At 38.4% G+C, this 18086-nt stretch overlaps 1 protein-coding gene across 5 annotated transcripts in view; it reads right to left on the reverse strand.

Moving 5' to 3' along the window:
• THRAP3 (thyroid hormone receptor associated protein 3) overlaps positions 1-18086 on the reverse strand; it is a 69965-nt gene that overhangs the window by 35232 nt on the left and 16647 nt on the right. For 2 of the 5 annotated variants that reach the window (XM_077838070.1, XM_077838073.1), the window contains 2 exons: positions 4273-4364; positions 1091-1331 (listed from right to left, as the gene is read on the reverse strand). The exons of 1 other annotated variant lie outside the window; for it this stretch is intronic. The gene's annotated coding sequence lies outside the window, so the exon portion shown is untranslated. The remainder of the gene's footprint in view (positions 1-1090; positions 1332-4272; positions 4365-18086) is intronic. 2 more of the 5 variants (XM_077838069.1, XM_077838072.1) reach the window with 1 other exon arrangement.

An 18086-nucleotide genomic window follows, 5' to 3' on the forward strand; every position in this document is an offset into this window, starting at 1 on the left:
GATGGCATCTAGCCTGATTAAGATGGTCCACAGCCGCTGGATCCTCAATGCTTCAAATGAGAACATTTCTTAGACTACATCATGTACTTGTTGACAAATTTGACCGTCTTGTAGTTTGCATATTTCTATAGCATCTACAGTTGTTAGACCTCAATAAAATGTGCTCACTCCAAGTTAGCTATAGTTCTCGAGTGTAAAAACATGTGTCTGAAGAGAGTTAGGAGTTTTTAGTAATTTTGGCTAAATATTCTGTAGCAAGGTTAAGGGTGTTAAACATCTGAAACCAGAGTTCTTTTATCCACAAGCCAAGCACCCTTATAAATCAAGCAGATGCAACGCAGATTCCCTGTCACATCTATCCTTTTGGTCTCCACCTTAACTACAGAAACTAAGATTATACAGGCTACTAGAAGCCTTTGATTGCTCTGTCACCTGAAAAAGGAAAGAAGTCAGTTTTTTCTTGTGATGGTTACAGAGTATTGGTTTTAAAGGTGAAACACTGATGCTGTATTTTATTAAATACAAACATTCTGATAAAGATGGCTGAGAAATTCCACACTAGAAGGCCAAGGCTCAAACAAAAATGCAGCATGGTCAAGTTCTGGCAGTGCTTCCCTGCACTTTGCAGTGTTGATGAAAGGTGTTCTCTCTTTTAGCTAGTGGCACAGGGAAAATGAGAAGTTCCTAAATGAGAGATGATGCATTTCCAGTAGCACAATTTTAAAATCAAGTAATCTTGCTAAAAACTAGATAGCACTGCTAAATTAACAAAACTGCTGTGATTTCCTGATTTTAAGGTACACGTCACAGAAAGGTGCTCCCCTCTAAATTATCACAGATTACAAATAAAGAAAACCCCCAGAAACAAGCCATTTAACTATCTTTTTTAAAACTTCAAGTAAAATTTTTATTCTATGTACGAATTGCACTGCTTTGTCTTTTTTTGCAGAAGTTCCTTGGATCTGGTCAAAATATTATTTGCTTGACATGTTGAAAAGAATTCTTGTTCTCCCTCCCTCAGGCAAAAAATCTGAACTAGATACTTCCTGCATAGATGGAAAATAAAATAAGGACACATTTATGGACTTACCCAGGGGCCAAGTGAGAGTGGAGTAGCAGTATCTCCAAAAGTCATTCCTTTTGGGTTCCGTGTAAATGCTTGCAAGCAGCAGCACTTAGAAGGAAATATTTCAGATATGTCTTTGCATCACTGAGTTCAGGATAATCAATCCAGCCTTACTTAGTCACTGGCTTTCCAGGGACTAACATGCAGCTTAGTTGTTGAGTTCAATTACTGCATCTGATTCATCTATTTCCATATTAAGACACTTCTGCAAATAATTGAAAGCAAAATGTGTACAGCTACCATATCAAAGCATTAGTGTATGTATACACACAAAATGTGGGTAAAATGCATTTAAATTAGCTTGTATTTAGGCAAGGTTATTTTACCTTTTTGTTCTGTGTAGTCCTTGCTATTCTGCAGAAGATATGAAAAAGCCATCAGCTAAAGCCTGCTTTTCACTGGGTGCTGTGAGTACTGCTAAACTAAAGGCAACGCAAGGTCATCTTTTTTGAAATCATGAGTTGCATCCAGAAATTCTCGGTACTGTGAAATTCAGATGGCAACAATCTGCTGTTGGAACAAACTTTCTTTTCAAAGCTCTCTCCTGCTAAGGCTTTATATGGAAAATTACGTTAGAGTTTTCCGGAACTATGGAAATTTCACTTGGTGCTCAGAACTGGAGCAGACTCTCAGAATTTGGCTTCTCAGATAAGTAGTAAAACACTATAGCACTTGCTTTTGTCTCCATCCTAACAGCAAAGTTCCACGTATCAAGCTCAACTTCATTTCACACGTTAACCAAAAGCACACACTGGGGGCTCTTGCTTGCACAAGAAATGTATTTGGAGAGCAGGCAAACATAAGCTGGTCACAGTGCTGTGTGCAGGTCTAATACTATTTTCATTGACAATGCAAAGGATCCTGAACTATACACATTTAGTACAGCGCCACTAAAATGTTGCCACCTCAGAGATGGCAGGGAGACAAGCAGAGCTCTGCAGGGTACACAAGAGTGAAACAGGGACAAATTTTGGCCAAGAGCTATGAAACAAAACCTTGTTCTCACAAAAATGCCATAGGGTCTTGAACACCCATGAAGAAGAAGCAGCAAAACTTGCTTTCTAAGGCCTTGTCCCAGAGTTGCCCTCCACCGCATAGTTAAGTGAATGAAACTCAGTTAATCTATCACGGAAGGATGAAGGCCAGAGTCAATCCTACTGCGATTGAACATGAGGTCTCAAGGTTACTGCATAGGAAAAGCTGTGGGCAAGCTTTCTGCAGACCACAGATAGCTATTTCTGTACTTTATTAAAAACTAAAACAAAAATTAGGGTAGCCATCTGCTAAAAAATAGCTAATTTGGAAAATGTTAAACATACTATTTTAATAATGATGATGATGAAAATAATACTAAGTACGTCTATATATTTCAAAGTGCTTTACAATGGAGGACAAGGGTTAATATTCCCATTTTACAGATTAAAGAGGGAGGCAGAGAGAAGTCATGGAAATTGCCTAAGGCTGTAACAGATGGTGAATGTCAGATCCAAAAACAGAACACGGGTCCTGATTCCCAGTTTGTAACTTGCCTGTGTCCCTCCACATGTGTAAGAAACAGAGAGAACAATACCCTCCCTTATCAAAATTTTATCATGACAAGTCAAAAAATTATCCTTTGATACACAAGCTGCACTGTATTGAAAACCACCTGCTTTTACTGTGTGCAGCTGACAGAATTAACCTTTCTGAGCAATGAAGATGTTGGGACAAGTCAAACTGGATGTGAGGCTCTGTTTCACATTTCGTAATTTAATCAGGGATTTTATTTCCTTTGGTGACTCAGCTCACAAATAAGGACCTTTGTTTGCAGGCAATCATGGCATTCAAACTAAAAAAAACGGAAGGGGGAGCTTCAGTTGAGCCACTAATCAGGACTTGTTGGCACAGACGGCAGAGAACTGGTGGTGCAATATGTACACACTGTAAGGGAGGTTAATATTTTACGAGTGTTGAACTTTGGGACTGAACTCGAACAGCTGAAGATTTTTTCAGTGCTAAAATTAAATCCTTCTTTACAATGAAATCCTTTAAAAGCTTTGTGGTTCAGACATCCCCACTCATTGTAGCTATTCTCTCTCCCCCTACCTTTTTTAAGTTTGTGGTTGAACTATCTTGATGCCCTTCCTTGCTAAGAGGTATCCATTTTAATGGCATGAACATTGCTCTTTCACAAAATTCATAGCTCATGGCAGAGCAGGTTAATACAACTGAACAGCCAGCAACTAGTGTTTCTCCATGATTCTCAGTCTAAGAGAAAGGCAAGTTGTTGGTGGGAGTAAACACTTCAAAACTAATTAAGCCCTGCTGTGGTTTAATACCATTTTAAAGATGTTTGGCATTAACAAAAAATACTTTCCCCAGCTCTTATTCTCCATGTGGTTCAATTTGACCTCATTTTTGGACAGTTTCCAGGAACCCAGTGAATTTTCCACTGTCAAGAAGTTATCACTGCTATGCACTCCCATTAGTTGCCAATGTTTTTAGACTAATTATTCCAAATATCCTTTGCACCTAATTTACTGGTTTTTGTATTTGGCTTTTCAAAGAGCAGCCACTTCAAGTAAATTTGAAGATATGAAGCATTAACACAATAACTGACATGGTTCTATAAGGGGAAAAAAATACTAGATGCTACTCTGACTCAAGTTTATGACACAATGCCCAAATAAGGTCCACGGAAGGGAAAACATGGACTTTAACCCAGCAAATATTGACGGGTTGTCAGTACTCAAACAAGCATTAAAAACATTTATGAAAAAAGGTTTTAGGTATCTGTTCTTTCTGGGACACTTAAGGTCATTCTGCAGAATGGGTTCATACCTTGTAAAGCAGTAGCAAATAAGACCAGGAAGTACAAAATCAGCAGAGTACACTCCCAATCCAGTAAGTAGAGGAGTTGCAGAATTTCCTTTTTATACTGATTAAGAGAATACAGGTTCAAAGGTATTACATATTGCCTTGCTTGCACAGCAACAATGCTGGTGAGCAAAACAAACTCAATTTACAGAGTCAGCGCTTAAACTGAGGCAGCAATGCTAAAACTATAAAGCCCTCCTGCTATACGGTATAGTCCAAGTCTCAAAGAGAGGCACTCCCTTTCCCTCCCCCACAAGAGACGTTAGGTCTTAATTTTGTAATAAACCTACCTTGTTGCTGGAACACGCACTCACACCTTCCACCCCTCAACAGTAACCTGTCACTGTTTCAGCTTCTTCAATTATGAAATCAGGAAACAATTCTGCACAAAAAAGAAACTGTGTTGAAGCAGTGGTATATTTAAGCTACACACCATTGGTTTTATTTTAAGGGAAGCAGTTTTATACACAAAACTGTGGGTTTTATCATTATCAGCTTAAATCTGGGAATTGGTCACCTTCTGAGAAAGGAATTTGGAAAGTCAATCCATTTACCTTCACCCAGCCACTATTTTTTCTCCCTTCTAATTAGGGTAACCAGACAGCAAATTTGAAAAATCAGGACGGGGGTAGAGGGTAAGAGGTGCCTATAGAGGAAAATGCCCCAAATATCAGGACTGTCCCTGTAAAATAGGGACATCTGGTCACCCTACTTCTAATCCCAAACTCCAAGCTAACAACTGTGTCAGTGATCAAGTAGTCACTTCTACTATCCCCAACAAGAGAGTGCAAGCAAAGACAGCTTGAATTCTGGCACCTACTGTAGATACACCCTCCCTTTCTAGGTTTCAGAGTACCAGCCATGTTAGTCTGTATCTGCAAAAAGAACAGGAGTACTTGAGAGACTTAGAGACTAACAAATTTATTTGAGCATAAGCTTTCATGGGCTACAGCCCACTTCATTGGATGCATACAATGGAACATATAGTAAGAAGATATATATACACATACATAGGCAGAACATGAAAAGGTGGAGTAAGAGGCTAATTAATTAAGATGAGCTATTATCAGCAGGAGAAAAAAAAACTTTTGTAGTTTATCTATTTCCCCATGTTAAGTATCCTCACACCTTCTTGTCAACTGTCTAAATGGGCCATCTTGATGATCACTACAAAAGTTTTTTCTTCTCCTACTGATAATAGCTCATCTTAATTAATTAGCCTCTTACTCCACCTTTTCATGGTGTGCGTGTGTGTGTGTATATCTCTATATATCTTCTTACTACATGTTCCTCCCTTTCTAGACCAATGTTCATATTTTGTCTTCAAACAGAATTGTAACTTGGTCTGCATTAACAGAGTGCTCATAAACTGTGCTAGAATCTTGTTTGAGCTGAGGAAGAAGTCTGCTGCATGGTTCTGGCCAGCACAGTGAAGTATCAGATTTTTAAAATCCTTGTTCACACTGAAGCACCAAACTGAGCTGGCTACAACAATGTGTGAAAATGCTTGTAACTAGCATGGTCTGTGTCTCAGCAGGAACAGTCCCCACTGCACTCCCAGCTGCTACCCTATGGCCCAAGGAGTGGCCGTCCAACATCACTCACTGCTTCAGGCACAAGAAATTGTGGCAATTATAGCCAGGCGCGCCACTTTCAGACTGTTGCTGTTTTCACCGCAAAATAAAATTAACATTGGGTTTAAACCAAAGCAGGTGGACAGAGTATTATGTACAAATTTAATAGATATTTCAAATAGAATGTTTATAAAGAGTCTTAAAGATAAAACACACTGTATGCAGTAAGCATTAACAAATGGGGAAAAGAGCCAGCCTGACTCTGCACTTCTCAAATCTCTCCAGGTGTGCTGTAAAGGGGACGTGTATCTCCTGGGAAAGCAAAAACACACGATGCACCACACTTGATCACTACCACAGCCATATTCATCCGTGGAGTGGCACAAACGATTACTGTACCTGTAACTTTAGAATGCCTTGGAGATTTAGTCTCTTTACATTTAAGTCTTATTTCCAATATAAAGACAAATTACGAGATACAAAGGAACAACTTTAAGGCTGTAAAGGGAGAAAAAAAATGCAGGGGCACAAGCATTATTTTGGGACAAAATTTTAGATCAGCTATTTCACAATGAAATAAGGTCACCTGACTAGAAGACGAAACATCTGTGCCAGTGACATCTCTGACATAGATACATCCATCCCTTCCCACCCAATTAAGGCCCCATTCTGCCCTCAGTTGAATGGGTGTAACTACAGTTAGAACTGAGTCCTAAGTCTAAATTGAAAACCTGCTAAAAACTTTCTTTACCTAAGGCTTTTGCTGGCATCAATGAAACAAGACAGATTAAGCTGCGACGGCCCATGTTGAACATGTCGCCTGGGGACCAAGTCTGTTAAGGCGTTACATAGCAATGGAGATTTTTCAATAATGAGCTCTGCATTTTAATGAATTTATTTAGAGTAAAAACTAATAGGTTCAAAGCAGCAAGAAAAACTTGAGAGTCATCTGTCCAGGAAATATTAATAACTAATACTGCATTTTATAGCACCTTCCACACAAGACACTTACAATGTTTTACAACCTAATAAATTAAACCTCAACTTCACTGTAAGGATGTTATTCCAATTCTAACTATGGATAAACTGAAGCACAGAGGTGAAATGGCTTGCCCAAGGGCCCATAGCAAATCAGTGGTTGAGCTGAGTATGAAACCTAAACTCCTGACATCCAGTTCTGTGCATTACCTGCCAGATAAGGCTTTCTTTCTGCTCCGGTCTACGTTTAGCTATGCACGTTAAAGCAACTCCTGGTGTGTATAACTTCCACTACAAGAGGAAATGCAGATCTGAACTATTCATTTGCAGACTGATCTGAAATGGATGTCCACGGGCACCACCTGTTCAGAAAAAACAACTCAGCTGATAGCTAGCCGTGAAGTCACATTTTTGATTACTTCTTAAAACCAGACCAGCAGAGAATCACAGATCTGAGAGAAAAATAAAAAAGCAACTAGAGACTGAGAATGTCACCAAGTCCCTGGCAGGCTGAAGGAAGGCTCCTCGATACCATTTGCCAGCTGCACAAACCAAACATGTGCTGTGTGACTGTATTACTAAAAATAACACTGTTTAGCAGCCCATCTTATTTAAGTTCACAAGTAGCTGGTGGTTTCAGGTTTAGCACCACTGCTATCATGTAGTCATCCAATGCGGATGAACTTTCCAGTATTGTTAATCAGCACAGCAAGCAGCCCAGTTTAGGCTCAAAAGTGGTCAAGGCTACTAAAGTTACAGAAAGCTATTTCCTGATTCTTTTGTTTATTCATCCTTAAGTTCTGTTCTTAGATGTGGCTAGGAGGTACCTGGAGACAGCTGAATACAAACAATGTTCACATCTTTATTCTTACAATTTCTGTGAGGGCTGGGAAGGGATTCCGTACAGTTGCTATGAAAGTTTGACCTTTCATTGGCAACAACAGTTGTCATTGTCATAGCTCTAGATTACTGATTTAAGTAGATCTATTTACTGAAATGCTGGCACTTAGCTGCTACAGTGCAAAGTTAGGATAGACTTTTCTTTTTGCAAATACAGACTAACACGGCTGCTACTCTGAAACTTTTCTATCAGACTTTCCCAAATTCTGAGGTGCGCCCCTGGAAGAGTACAGACAGTATATAAATTAGGATGGGTAGGTTTTTAACACTGTATTATAGTGTGGGAGGGCAACCAGTTTCTTTTTCCATGCCTACATGACATAACTTCTTAATTTGACCCTGTATTTTGTACTTGCTACTTAACCGTGCTCATATAGCCAGGTTTGCTATTCTGTATTGTTCTCTAAATTATTAATTGTGTGTTTTACAGCAACCTGTACCTCCAATCAGGCATACCATGGGAGCCTGATATCTCCCCTTCTGGATCATTACCAGTGTTATCACCAAGGAAACCATGGGACTGACTGCCAAAGGCACTACCTGAAGCTGTATTAGATTTCTACATTTCCATGACTACAGATTGACAAGTTAACTCTCCAGACAAAAAACCACTACTTTCCCCAGGAGCATTTATTTCACAGTATATGCCAATTCAAAACACATTTCATTATTAACCTATGCTGTTAGCCGTCAGTGGACCTGGAGCACGTAATTCTCTTAACGTTAAAGGAAGCTACAAGCCAAGAGATGCAGTTCTTTACAGGAATGTTATGCTGACGTGAACGTGTAAAGTAGAAGACCTATCTATTTAAATATGAATATATCAAGGCTTAATGGGTGAATCATATATTAAGGTTTCATTACATAATTCCGTATAAAGGGTTGCAATTTTCAGAAAAATGGAACATAAGAGTAAATGTAAATGGCTCTTCAAAGATGACCATTTGCACAAGTAAATCAGATCAAACATTCCTACAAACAGACTCATTTCAACAAGGTCCAATAGCGGAAGTGTCTCGTTTTCTCTGGGTATGCAACTAATATATCAAATTCACAAACCACCCCCACCCTGACTTAAAAAAAAAAAAAAAGTCAACTATTCACCACCAGTTCCACTTACTTTACTGAATGCACAATCTCAAAGATTTCCTTTGGGTCTACGCTATTATCCATGTTTTGTCAATCCTCCGAGAAACCCATAATCATGAGATTTTTTAAACACACAATTTCATTATTTTTATTAAAAGAAAAGGAGTACTTGTGGCACCTTAGAGACTAACCAATTTATTTGAGCATAAGCTTTCGTGAGCTACAGCTCACTTCACCGGATGCATTTTTATTGTGATCTGTTTTGACTCGATGGAAGACAGGGAAATTTGTCTTATGTTCTATGAAAAATAAGCTCTGTGAGAGTGTGCTGCCTTTCATAATCTTATGAGAGGAAAAATTCACTCATGTTAGATCAGTTTTCTCCTTTTACTAGAAAAACCCTTTTCTATTTTTATAGCTTATTCCCCAGCATACTTATCTCATAGGTATCTTTTTGTACGGTTATTTTATGTATTCCATACAAATTTCTCTTTCAGCTAAAAAGCTCCACTTAATTTAATGCTTATTATTTAATACTGCTTTTTATCTTCAGAGTAGTTTATCATAAGCATTAATCCAACACACCCATGAAGTAAGCAAGCTTTATTATTCCCCATTTTACAGACAGGGAAAGTGAAGCAGAGAGGTAATGCACTCAAGACTGCAGTACTGAAGCTGAGATTATAGATCAGAAGTTTTACGTTCCAGCCCATTTTTAAGAACATTTTCCTATGCCAAGACACGGGTCAAAACAAGAACATTTCTGAAGTTTACATGCAGTGCGTTTTTCTAGAACTGTTTCTCCTCTTTTTTTCCTTGTGGCCTCTATTACATTATCTCTCAGGATTCCCTCCCTTCCCAATTCCTTTTTGGAATATCTTTCAAGGAATCTATAATTATTACTTTAACACATGTGAAAGGATTGAAGCAGAAAATAATCCCAACATATCCAGGCAAATTCTGTAGACACCATCATAGCTGAAAACTCGTAGCCTGCTAGATGACACTCAAGAATCCTAGAGAGAACTTCTATACCACAGATCACACAATACGTTGCCAAGCCCAGCAAGCAAAAATACTGGTCTCTACCAAAAGAAACACTTCATTTGTCTTCATAGTTGTCTGTAAAGCATCTACCATAAAGCTAGGAACATTTAGTAATCAATGGAATAAAAAAAAATTAGCTTACATGTACACCTTAATGTTCAAATGCCACAGAACCAATTAGGCTCAGCATTCTCAGAGACCAGGAAAAAGAATAATGCTTTGTAGAGTTTCTGTCAGAAGATGCGTTTAGTTAGGGAAAGAAAAATTAATTTTTACCTACTCCCAATCTGGCCAGTTCTGTTTTACCACCAATTTAGCAAATAAAAACTTGCAGTTTGCTTATACTATAGTAAGCACTCAAAATGAAGTACATGCTGCCTACAGAAAGGCAATTCCTCACCCAAACAGCTCACAACCTAATTATAATTTAATAAGTTCAATGCCAGAAAATCGTTCAGTTTTAGCAACTGTTAAACTTGACTTTATTTGCTTAAACTAACTGAAAATGAAATAATGGCTAAGATAAAATGCTTTCTTCTTTAACGTACTTGTACTCTGCAAATCTGAACTCCAAGAGCATGCTAAATAGAAAACCACAGAAACAGTTGTTTTTAAGTACAAAATGTAATTTGAATAATTAAGCAGTGGAAGCCACTTGTCTAGACAGGGAAATAACAAAACTTCATAGTAAAGGAAGATAATTTGAAACTTAATTTTCTTTAAACACAGCAACTTTCCAATGTCCAAATTACTGACTTGAATGGCTTATATTGTTTCAACTCATCTAGCCCTTGCCCACAGCCACATCGTTATCATTTGAAGATCACTTACTGTTGGTTGCCACAACTCCCCGACCTATATTTTCCAAAAAGGAGTCAGGGTTCTATACTGCTGACGTGAGTGGAAATGCAGCTGTTCAGTTCCTTCTGAAAACATTCAGTTTGCCAACTTGGTAACTACCTGCAACAACAGGCTTTGGATTCAACAACTAACTACTAGCAGAGGGAGGAACTGTAATATTGATAAAAACTCCTGGTCCCCATTTCTGGTGCTGTTACTGACTTCACCTGATCTTAGACAAGTCTCTTACCAGCAGGACAGTGGGGTGGGGGGGAAGAGAAAACCTTTAGTAGTGATAATCACCCATTTTTTCATGGTTTGTGCGTATAAAAATGTCTTCTGTATTTTCCACAGTATGCATCCGATGAAGTGAGCTGTAGCTCACGAAACCTTATACTCAAATAAACTGGTTAGTCTCTAAGGTACCACAAGTACTCCTTTCCTCTTACACTCTGTAATTCAAGTTAGCCATCTGTAAAAAGTGGTGACACTTGTGTGCCTTCCAGGGAGATGGCAGGAGGGGCAGGGATCAGAGATGTACTTTGCATCTGTATAGTGTTTTGGGATCCTGGAATGGAAGGTGACGTAGGAGTTCAAAGTATTAGCTCAAATTAGGGGCATGGAATAAGAATCAAGTTATTATAAAACAGAATAGCCAGCTATCAGCATATTAAGTATGTTTTATAGCATGTTCATTTTCAAGTTAATAATCCATCCATGTCTTATGAAGTGCAGTGTGACTGGAGTACATCAAATTGCATGAGAAATGTAAATACTGAAAAACAAGGCAGACACATCTCTATCTACACCAGACATGAGCTAATGTAATAATCTAACACACACAAAACCAAAATAAACCATGTCCTTAGCACGTTCTCTTGCATTCCGGTACTATAAACTTACTGAAAACTGCTCCAAAGCAACATTGTAGCATCATGACTTTCCTGCTGTCTTTACATTTTTAATATGCACATTTGGCAAAGGAACGAGAAGGGGCACTCTTTCTCCTTCCACTCTAGTGCCCAAGTGGAATATTTTTCATTCTATGCATTAACTCCCTGAATAAAAGAAACCATAGTCCAATCCTCATTTACCACTTGCACCTGTCATATCTGCTGTATTGACATTTGAGAGTCCAACGCCGCGTGACAATCAAATGTCTAGGGGCTAAGTCAACCTAAGTTACGCAACTCCAGCTATGTGCTTAACGTAGCTGGAGTTGACATACCTTAGGTCGACTTATTGCGGAGTCTACATCATGCTGGGTTGACAGGAGAAATTCTCCTGTCGACTTTCCTTATGCGTCTTATTCTGGTGGAGTAGTAGAGTCAACAGGAGAGCAATTGGCGGTCGATTTAGCAGGTCAGCACTAGACCCTCTAAATGGACTCCTGGTGGATGGATCACTGCGCGTCGATCCCCTGTTAAGTGGAGACAAGCCCTAGAGAACAACCCAAAATCTGGACTCTCCTGCACGCTCAAACCAATAGGCACTGTTCATACTAAGAAATAGGACACCTGCCTGCTCTCCTCCCTTCCCCCATCAAGACCTGGGAAACTTTCCATATCAATCTTGACAAAGGAATCCCTAAGATAACATTTGGATTCAAACCAGGTTTCTCAGAGAAGGATTTATTATCCTGTTGGCCCCTCGCACAGAAAATAAGCATGCCAGCAAGGAGTGACCATTTGCAATTTTCAAAAGGTGGTGCACTGCCATTTATCCTGCTCAGAAAGAAATGTCCTTACCCTTATAGAACTTACTACAGTACCTGAGCCTGCCATGATTACTTTATGTTTTATTGTTAAACCAAAACTACTTTTGTGTTAGTGATTGTGGATGAAAGCTGAACTAAAATCACTGTCTCCACTTCAGTGCAAGGAGAAAGATCTGCCACTTTCATTAAAGAAAAACATTATTGGAACAGTTTTTGATGAGCTTGAATATCCATAAATAATAAATAATAATAATAAATGAAAGATGAAAATGATATGGTCTTACTTCAGTATCCTAGACAGTTGTCAAATTTAATGACATGAAGCCAATTAAAGTTGCTGTTCTAAATGAACAGTCCAGCCTCATAAAAAAAAAAAAAAGAAGAAGAAAAGGATTATATCTGCTATGTGTGACAGCTGCATAAAAGCTGTTTACCAGCAGCACCGCTCTGCAACTCTGATAAGGTAATGGTAAAACCTGTCTGAAATACAAGAGGCACAGCTAACTACGTCAACGTTACTTCTCTCTGTCAAGGGTACAAAAAACATTTAAATCTTACAGAAGACTGAAAGCACCTTTTGGTTTTGTTACTTCAGAAAATGAAGTCTCAGTATTATTTTACTTTTCTAGTGGATTTTTACTTCTTAAGTCAAGGCTTGATCTAGCAATGGAAACCACACAGGCAGAATCCCTTGAAGTTAGCAGAATTCTGTAACAGGAGGAAGGGCCACTTACGCACATCCCGCTGTAGTATTGGGGTCTTGCATAATTAAATGAGCTTTCATTCACAGAGTCCACAATCTTCTTTAAGAGGTGGTCTACACTTAAAAATTAGATCGACCAGCTACGTTGCGCAGGGCTGTGAAAAATGTCACACACTGAGTGCTACAGTTAGGTCAATATAACCCCCATTGTAGATGCAGCTAGGTCAACGAGAAGGATTAACTACATCAATGGAAAAACGCCTTCCGCGGACACAGGATGTGTTTATACTATAGTGTTGTAGGTGCCACCGTAGCACCTGCAGTGCAGACATAGCCAAAGACTGCATGGATCAACATAAGCCTGAATGCTTTTAACACACCTTACTAAAAACGTGACATAGAATCATAGAATATCAGGGTTGGAAGGGACCTCAGGAGGTCATCTAGTCCAACCCCCTGCTTAAAGCAGGACCAATCCACAAGTTTTTGCCCCAGATCCCTAAATGGCCCCCTCAAGGATTGAACTCACAACCCTGGGTTTAGCAGGCCAATGCTCAAACCACTGAGCTATCCCTCCCCCCACACATTATTCAGAAGTGTGTGTATGGGGGTGTGTGGAATATTAGGCACCTTGGCAATGACAGAATTCAAAAGCCAAACTTGAAAGGCAGAATTTTAAAATGGTTGGAGTTTTTCAGTGAATCCAAAGTAAAAAGAAAAACAGTACTGCGGGTAATGCCCTACTGGTGTATGAAAGCTTAAGACAGAAAATTATATCTATGTACTCAATGTTATTTATTACAATAATTTTCTAAGAAGATAACCATACAAGTCTGTTGAAGTTTCAAACATATCCCACATTAGCCTATTTTTAAATTTTATTATTCTGTAGAGAATTTTATGTTTTTTAATCACAACACAACCTGTCTATTTAGCAATGTTAAAGCAGACTTTGCTTTTTATTTTCACTGGGAGCTTCCAAAGAAAGCAGAACACTGTAATTCCCTTTCATAGATTAGAATATAAGCAAAATGCTGGGTACTTAATGGAGGTTAATGAGAGAAATCAGAGTACAGTACACAGAATATCAGTGGTTTAAAATAACTGCATCTGCCCTACCATCTTGAAAGGGAATCTTCCTGGACAACACTGCCACTTTAACTCACGCCAAATTTGCTTTGAAAACAAGGTTCTAATTACTTGACTACTTCAAGGAGACACTAGCTTTGTCAAATATAGCTCCGCTTACCCTAGTTTCTATTCACTTTCAAAGACTGATTTTTCCCATATGAAACTCCAAACTGCTGTAACTAATCTAACTTTTAAGAGAGGTGTAATGGCATCAAGCAGTTAAAAATTTGGTTCACAGTGTGATAGAAAAGTTATTTACAGATATTTTGAAAGATTATTCTGAAAACTTGTCAGTTGTGCCACACAAGGCCTGATTCTGCAAAATGATGATTCCCGAGTACCTGCCGTGGAAACTGACAGTCTATAGGCTGAATGGAGATAGTCAGTACCTTGCTGAATCAGCTGCTTCTCCTCCCCCTCCCCCCCAAAAAGGGAGGGGGGAAATATAATCATTATAAACTTGCCCACCCTTACTAAGCCAATGCTAATAAATATCTATTGTTACTGCACTGACTCAGAAAATGTTTTACCCTACTGCAAGCAAGGGGGCAACTTCAAATATATTTTTCAAGTCTGTTACACAGTATTACATAGTTTTTTTTAAGCAGCAGCACCAAGGATCCTCAAAAAAATTGCATTATGAATTTACATGGTGCTCTGAGGAATTGCTTGGTCAATATTCTAGGGTCTCTACAACAGCTGCTCTTCCAGATTATAAAGCAAAACTGGTTTTTGTCTGAATTAATAGCGTGGGATACTCCCTATGATACAGACACAGCAACACTGGGGCCCCATCCAAATGTATTCTAAAACAATGAAATATGAAATGACAGAATAAATCTATTTTATTGACATTAAATATGTTTATTCTCTTTATGTAACGTTGAAACAGAACAATCTATGTATTAGTTAACCAGCCTGAGGCACCATTCCCCCCCGGTAAGTGAAATTACAAGGATAGAATCATTTAGTCAATTGAGTTTGTTGGATTTCCTGGACAGTCGAATACTTGTTACTTTACATTACACGATTACAATTGTTTCATGCAGAATGAAAAACACACTTGAACAAAAACAGTACAATTCAGGTATCACCATCACTTTTTAAAAAATGTCCGCTCCCCTTTTTAATGTAATTCCTGATTCTACTAAAAATTCACCTGTTTTGTGGTATTTAGTGATAAATAGTTTTCTATAGACAAAGCACTAGTGATTTTTCCAGCAAATTACACTGCATTTGAAAAATAGAACTATAAAATTAGCAGAAGCCTCCTAAGGGGTAAATGTCATACAGTGCAATTTCTTATTTTAGGACATCAATTGTTTGTTTTGCAACAGATGTGTCACTGCTGAGCAATGCCTTTATGCATAACCAGTGGAAAGTACTGATTTGGAAAAGTTATCAAAGAAAGAAGCAGCAATCCTTAAAAATTACAGTCTTATTTCATTTTACATGTACAGGCAGAGTGAGAAAATACATGCTTGCAAGCTTACATGAAATGCAGAACATACGGCCTCCAGCAACAGCTTGCTGCATAGCAATAAAAAAACTCAGTGTATAATTTATGGTTTAATAACTTCCCGGTACAAGATTATTTGGTGTACTATATGTTGCTAAACTTTCTAAAATTGAACTTCAGTTTCTAAGGATAAGTATTTGCTGTCTCTGATACCATGAATCAATGTCATGGCACAGCAAGAATTTAGGTATCATACATTTTTATCATGAGGCAGAGGGTAGCCCCTATTTGGATATTTGAAAAACACCCAAAAGTATAAATACATACTTTATATTTATAATTAATAATGATGTATAGTGTCTCATTCTCAAGAAGTCAATTAACTGAAGATCACTCATATTCCAACAACAAATACTTACTATGCACTGCAACTCTGCTTATCCAACACCCTGTTTTTACACAGAGCGGCGTTTGGGAGCATTGTGCTTCTGGTGGTGCCAGATGTCCTCACCACTCAATTGTCAAAGATCCCCTGTTGCCTTCCCCCAAGCACAGAGACCTTCACTCTAAATTTCGGTTTAGGTATTCCGTCTAACTATTGCTTCCACTTGGCTACAACAGCCATCACATGCTGTCTTATTGGATGTGTAATGCTGATGGCTAATAGCTAATGCATTCTATCCCAAAGGTAGCTTGCAAAATGCTGTTAAAAGCACTTACCCCTTCAACAATTGTATTTCTTCTCAATCTGGGTTCAAAAAATGGATATTAGCATCTCCCCATGATGTTTGGCATGGTGCCATAGGCTAAAAATCAATTTAAGGCTAATTTAAAGTCCTGTCCACCTAAACACTGCTAGCCAATGTTGTACAGACAGATTTCAGCTCATTTTTCAGGAAGGAAGAAAATGGTGGTTAATTCTATTTTACCACCTGTGTAGAATTTAAAAAAATCAGCTCTTGAAAGCTAAATCAGCATCTGAGTATCCACTTTCACCAACTGTTTACAGGTTCTGCAACACACAAAATTTCTGGAAAAGAGACCAAAACATCATGCAAAGTCTCTAACTGAGAAGTAAGAAATTATTAGAATATGATGACCCTGGCAGAAGAACTGGTGAAACCCCAAGAACTTATCTGAACTGGCATCTCTTAAAACAGCCTTGAATGGGAGAAAGGAGGGGGGAACATGTTCTGGTTAAACTCTTACAAGGGTAGACAAAAAGTAAGAAGTACAGAGACCTCCTTGGGAAGGGCAAATTATAATCCCATTTACTCAATCACTTGGTTGTAATTAAGGATACGATTTGGTCACGGAGGTCATGGGTTCTGTGACTTTAACAGATCTCCATGACTTCTCTGGCTGTCAGCCCAGGACAGCGGGGCTCTGGCTTTGGCTTCAGCCCCGCTGTGACCATACCCTGATTTGTCCTCCCCCCCCCATGACTGTTCTGTGATTTTTGCTTAATTTTACCATGAAAAAATTGTATCCATGATTGTAATATACCCAGAATGTTGGTTGTAAACATCAAATGAGGGAGAACTGATACTCCAGAATCAAATTTACATAAGAAAACAGAACAAAAAACAAACCAAAACCCTAAACACTAGTTCAAAAAAAGAAAAAGAAAAGGCTGTCTGTTTTTAAAAGGAACATTATAAAAATGTGTCCTAGTTATCATAAACCTGTGGGAAATGTCTAGATTTTAAATGCTTTTTTTCCACTTGTTACCATACAAGAAATATGAACAGCCAACAGAACAGAAACATAATGGTGTTTCTCCTGCTGCTGCAGCAACCAAAAAAAAACTGTTCCTAGCGCCAAGCTGACCCAAACAAAGGAAAAACATAGACCACTAAAAACATGGAGATAGGAAGGAAAAGATGTTTGCCAAGCAGCAAACTCTCAAAAGGGTGTGACAAACAATGGAGAGTGAAAAAATAATTAAAACCTATATATTTCACTGATTGCTGGAAAACAAATTTGCATCCAAGGTATGACAAATACAAAAGATGAGTTTCACAAAGGAATGCTTTATAACAAAAGAAAATCCAACATATTTTAAAGAATATAAATTAAAATCTTTAGATTACTCAGAAGTATGATCCATAAGTTACACCACCAGTTTTCACCGATGCCATTTTATATATCAGAAAAATGTCAGTCCCCTAAGAAGGGCGCTCTAAACATACATCAGAAATCAACTGCAGAGCCAGAGAAAATACTCACTGGCTTTTACTCTCAAGTTAATAGTTCTCCCTCCATGCTACCTAGTTACATTTTCTATTTCCCACACAAATTATCCCCTTTTTCTGCCCTCACATAGTTTACCTCCACATTGGAAAACAAGTATTTCTGATATAAGCCCCTTATAAAGCTTACAGGTTTTTTAACATTTTGCAGTACTGTAACATTCAACACCGTCAGGTGGTGATGTGTTATCCCCATATATAAAATGGGGATATTGAAGTTTGAAGAGGTCAATCAACTTGCCTAAGGTAACAGAGCAAGTCAATGACTGATCTGGCAACTGAACTCAGGTATCCCAGCATCCAGTCATGGGTTTTAACAAGACTACCCTTCCTAAACATACATCACACCCCATTAATAGTTTATAATCTAATTTCAGGAGTTGTAGCTGTGTGTTTCCATTTGATAGCCACAGT

The sequence above is a fragment of the Eretmochelys imbricata genome, chromosome 19 (genome assembly GCF_965152235.1).
Source record: "Eretmochelys imbricata isolate rEreImb1 chromosome 19, rEreImb1.hap1, whole genome shotgun sequence".
Taxonomy (NCBI): domain Eukaryota; kingdom Metazoa; phylum Chordata; order Testudines; family Cheloniidae; genus Eretmochelys; species Eretmochelys imbricata.